Genomic DNA, 6,000 nt, shown 5'->3' with positions numbered 1-6,000 from the left:
TTAATACTACTTTTTATTTAGATGTAAGGCAGATCTGTGATGGTATAAAAACATGGTACATAATCACAGCAAATTTTTGGGATTACAGAGTTTTAGCAAATCACACAATTATAAGGACTATTTTCTAAGCAGATACAAAATATAATGAAAGACCGAGGGAGGATATGGTCACTTTTTGTTGTAATTTTTGGGCCACATCCAGCAGTGTTCAGGGCTGATATTATTTCTGATATTATTCCTTGTCTAGATATTTACTTGGCCTGATACTAATATTGCTTAGTATTTACATAATGTATCTTTATATCTTTGAAAAATATCTTGTGTTCCTATATTTAAAGTGAGTTTCTTTTCAATTACATGTAATTGAGGTATAACTACAAATTTTTGGTGATCTCTTCATTTTATTCCAACAATTTGGTTGATTTAAATTTAATGCCCTTATTGCTATGGTTTGATTTAAATCTGGATAGAATCAATTTATTTTTCCTATCTTTAATTTGACTTTCCCCATTTTATTTTGTATTATTTTTTCCAATTTTATTCTATCATCTACTGTTGGATTTTTCAATACATTTTATGCTTTTTATTGAGAGTCTAAGGATTATAATGTGTAGCCTTAGTTCATGCCCAATATTTTAATTAATATCATCCAATTTATATGAGAAATTTTAGGAGTATAAATCTTCATATATTTTATTGTTCTTAAGTATTATTTTTATGTATATTGTGTCTAAAATATATTTTAACGTAGATATATATGTGTGTATATATATATATACATATATATATATCACCAGAATACCCACTTCCCTCCACCAAGGTCCCAAAGCAAACACATACATTTTAAACTCTAAAATACATTATTATATTGTCTCACTGTAAACTGTCAAATGACTTTCTAAGAACTTAAATGGACATAAAAGGCTCTTAATTGAATGTCTTACTCATTTATCTTCTTTTCATTCCTTCTTATAAATTCGTTTTTATTATAGTTTTTCTGTTCTTGTATGTCGTACACATCAACTATTACCAATTTCATGTTGCTTTTGCTCATTATAAATGTGTTTATTAACTTAATTTTAGAAAATATTTTTGCAGAATATAAAATTCAGTTTTCTTTTTAGTCATATCACTGTTCTCTGACTTTTGCTGTTTCTGATCTAATATAACACCAACTGATATTTATATCATTGATCTATACATAACATCTCCACCTCAATCCATATTTCTCTCTTGTACTTTTTAATTTTTTTTCTGTATCACTGTATCATATCACTGTCATTCCATTGCTCATTGATTTGCTTGAGCGGGCACCAGTAATGTCTACATTGTGAGACTTGCTGTTACTGTTTTTGGCATATTGAATATACCACCGGGAGCTTGCCAGACTCTACCATGTGGGCGGGATACTCTCGGTAGCTTGCCGGGCTTTCTGAGAGGAATGGAGGAATTGAACCTGGGTCTGCTGCATGCATGGTAAATGCCCTGCCTGCTGTGCTATCACTCCAGCTGAAAGAATCAAATAATAGAATTTTCTTTCAAGCCAGTATGCTAAGCTTAACCAGAGCCAGGATACAGTGCAGAGTTTAAAATGACAGACAGGCTGGAGGGATAGCTCAGTGGACTCAGCACGTGACTTGCATGTGGAAGGACCCTGCACCACATGGTCCCCTGAGTGAACCCTGAGCACAGCCAGGAGTAGCCTCTAAACAGCAGCGGGTGTGACCTCCCTCAGAAAAAGAAATCAACAAAAGCCAAAAACAAAATGGCAGAGAGACATAAAAAGTAATAAAATAAGAGACAAGAAGTCAGCCAAAAAAACACTGAAATCGTTAATAAGCTTTTAAGCCTCAAAGTCCAACAGAAATGTAGAGTGATGTAGAGTTATTCATAGTTGTATTTTAGGTATACTGTGTTCCAGCATAAACCCCACCACCCAATATTTTCTTCCCACCAGGATTCCCAGGTTCCCTTCCACCCACACTCCCATCACAAGTCTGCCATCTATATAGGTGCAATTTTAAGTTTGATTTTTTGCAGTTGGTTCTCTTGTTTTCCTTGTTGACTCTGTGGTTTGGATATTTAGCTATGCCACTCCTTGGACCAATGTACTCAGTGTCCTTTGAACCTGGCTCCCTACTTCCTGTCTATCTCTTCTTCCCCCATCCACTTCTTTCCTTCTCTTTCTCCCTATACTCTAGGGTCAAGGGTGATATAAGCATCCCCCCCTCTCAAATATTGCATTCCCTCTCCAGTTCCACATAAAAGTGAGATAATTCTGCATTTGTCCTTCTTCTGGCTTACTTAATTTAACATGGTTTTATCCAGTTCCATCCACATTGCAGTGAATTGCATGACCTCATCATTCCTTACAGCTGCATGGTATTCAATTGTGTATACCACATCTTCATGATCCACATACCTACCATTGGACATATCGGTTGAATCCATATTTTAGCCATTGTACTAAGTGCTGTAATGATATACAAATGTCATTTTGAATGAAAGTTTTTATGTCCTGGGCATAGGCACACAGATGTGAAAATGCTGGGTCAAGTGGTGGCTCAATTATAAGTTTACTGAGATATGTCCATATTCCTTTCCATAATGGTTTAACCAGGATCAACTGATGTATCGATCATCAGTAGATGAGATTTCATTTTTACCACACCCCTGCCAACATAGATTGTTCCAGCGTTTTTTGATATGTGCTTTTATCACTGGTGTGGGATGGTATCTCACTGACATGTTGATTTGGATTTCCTTAAAGATAAATAATAAACATTTTTTCATGTGCCTGTTGGTCATTTGCTGGTCATCTGTTGGTTGGCCTCAGAGAAGTCCCTGATCATTTTCACTTGGCATTTTGGATGGCGAGTTCAAATTTTGTTGTTGGTGTTGCTTTTTCCAAGAAATTTTCATGACTTGAATTATCAACCCTCTATCTTATGCATTATCAACCCTCTATCTTATGCACCTCTAAGGGTGATTGGAGGCCACCCTAAAAGCCTTCATCCCTCTCGGAGAGCCCGGCAAGCTACTGAGAGTACCCTCACAGCAGAACCTGGTAAGCTACCCGTGGTGTATTCGATATGCTAAAAACAGTAACAACAATTGGCCTCATTCACCTGACACCGAAAGAGCCCCCAATACGGCAGCATTAAGAAAGATGAGCAAAGAGAGGCTGAAAAAAATCTCAGGGACGAACTAGACTGCCAAAACGAAGAAAGACTAAAATGACTATCTGTACTTTCAACGCACGTACGCTGGCATCAGAAGCATCCATCGAGGACCTGATGGTGCAAGTGCAGAAGATCAAGTACGACATCATTGGTCTGACCGAAATGAGGAGACATCAATCACATCACGCCATTTTCAACACTGGAGAAGAATTTTTCCTTGGAACATGCAAGAACAGAGGCATCAGTGACGTCGGTGTCCTTGTCAACACGAACTTGGCCATGAGCATTGATTCATTCGAATGCCTAACAACCCGAATCAGAAGATTACACTCGAATAGATGTGGCTCACTGCCTGCAGTTTCTATCTTCATTGTCTATGCACCAACATCCAAGTACAATGAAGAAGAAATTGAGAAGTTCTACATGGAACTGGAGAAGCTCTGTAAAGAAGACCACACCTTCTACAAGATCATTGTTGGTGATTTTAATGCCAAGATAGGTCCAAGAAGGTAGCCCAAAGAACTCCACATTGGGACCCATGGCCTAGAATGGAACGATCAGGGTGAGAAACTGTCTGAGTTCATCATGTCGACCAAGACCATCCATGGTAACTCACAGTTCCAGAAGGCCGAATCTAAACGCTGGACATGGGAGTCTCCCGGTGGACAGTTCCACAATGAAATTGACCATATCATATTCAATTGAAGGTTTTGCCTGACCAATGTCGCTGTTCTCCCCAAATTCCAATGGGATCGGATCACCATTTCCTTCGTGCAAAATTATATTTCACAGAGTGGGGAGAAAGGTCTGCAAAGTTTAAGTTTAAGAAGGGAACTCCCAGAATGACCACCAACTGGGAGCTCTTTGGCACTATTGCAGCAACGTGGGAAGATGCCATCCTTTACACCATTGACAAGGAATACGACCGACTGGTTCAGCACCTCCATGTCTGTGCGAAGAATGCTGAGAGTGAGAAAGCCACAAACAGACGTCTGTCTTCGGAAACTCTCAAGCTCATTCATCAAGGTGGTTTGGCGCAAGCCTCAGGCAACCACAAGCTAACGTCCGAGCTTGCAAAGCTGTGCAGAGAAGCGATAAAGGAAGACCTCAAAGAGAGAAGAGCCCACCTGGTTTTGATTCCTCCACCCCTCTCGGAGAGTCCTGCAAGCTACCAAGAATATCTCGCTTACATGGCAGAGCCTGGCAAACTACCCATGGCGTATTCGATATGCCAAAAACAGTAACAACAAGTCTCAGAATGGAGACGTTACTGGTGCCTGCCTGAGCAAATCGATGAGCAATGGGATGATAGTGACAGTGACAGTGACAGATTCAATATTTTTTAGTATAATCAGATATTTTAGTCATCAACACACTATAATTTTACTTTTTGTCACCCCCAAAATAGAACTTTCAGCAATCACTCTCAATTTCCCTTCTCTGAGTTCCTGCCCTACCAAACATAATCTATTTTGTCTCTACAGAATTGTTATATTTGAGGAATATCTCAGCCAAAATGTTTTGAAATATTTTTCTGCTTGTAATTGTTTCCAAATTTTCCAGGACTATTTAAACTACCTATGTTTTCTCTATTCTTTAGACTCATTTATTTTTGACTTCTCTTAAAGTTTACTGTTTATTTGTCTCCAATTTGCTCTAAGTTTATCTGACATTAAAATTTTAGATTTTTTTTGTATTAACAGAATTTTTTATTTGGTTCCATTTTAAAAAAGGAACCTCTAGGTGACCCTTCTATTTATTAATTATGATCACATTTTTAAGTTCCATGAATATATGTATAAAATTATCTGAGTTCGTTATTTAAGGGACTGAATTTTACTCTAGAGGATGCTTGTCTCACATATATGAGTGGCTGGAGTAAGTAAAAATTTTAAACCATTGAACCCTATGATAGAAAATTATTAGAAATAGGGAGTTATCATTAGGAATATAAAAATTATTTTAATTAGAAAAAATTACTAATTAAGAATTTTAAGTTATGCCTTCTCCAGATGGAATCCCGGTGACACGGAGCTTCTACTAACACGGCTGTGGTATGTGGGGACCCAGACTATTTCTCCAAACCGCATGGGGGCACTGGAATCAGGAGGCTCGAGCCCGCCCCTAAGGCCAGAAGTCACGCCCTAAACCTGCCCCCGGAGCTATCTTGCCGCACTGAGTAGTGAAGAATCCTGGTCAGTGGGCACTGCAAGCTGGAGAAAGCTCCATACCCCAGACCAGGCCAACAACATCGGGGTGCCCCAGACAGAGAAGGTGCAGAATCCCCGCCTTCTCCAGATGGAATCCTGGCGACACTGAGCTTCTACTAACACGGCTCCAGTATGTGAGGACACGGACTATTTCTCCAAACCGTGCATCTTTTCCTGATATACGAAAAACCACTCAGGAATGGTTAATCCACCCCAGTGGCCATAATACCAGGGGGCACACAAACCAATCTCGGAACACAGCAGCTGCTGGCAGAAATATCTCTGAACTTAATTACTAAAATACCAGAATTCCAAAACCACGTGGCCACTTTTGTAGCCATACAACATCATATGTTCTTCATTACCAGCAATAGAAAACAAATGATCTAATGATGCTTTTTTTGCATATCTGATTGTAGGGGGGGAAATTCCAAATAATAATAGTGGGTTTTCTGTCAAAAATTGAATGTAATCAAAGTATCACTTGTATCACTTGTAGTCCCATAGATTTTCGATTTGCTCGAGCGGGAGCCAGCAATGTCTCCATTTGTCCTTGTCGCGTGCCAGTGCAGCCCAATGATATCTGCTTGCTCCAGGAACAGGAAGAG

Source organism: Sorex araneus, chromosome 1, assembly GCF_027595985.1.
Source record: "Sorex araneus isolate mSorAra2 chromosome 1, mSorAra2.pri, whole genome shotgun sequence".
NCBI classification, from domain to species: domain Eukaryota; kingdom Metazoa; phylum Chordata; class Mammalia; order Eulipotyphla; family Soricidae; genus Sorex; species Sorex araneus.
The sequence above is the reverse complement of the archived record's forward strand: the minus strand, read 5'-3'. Positions refer to the sequence as shown.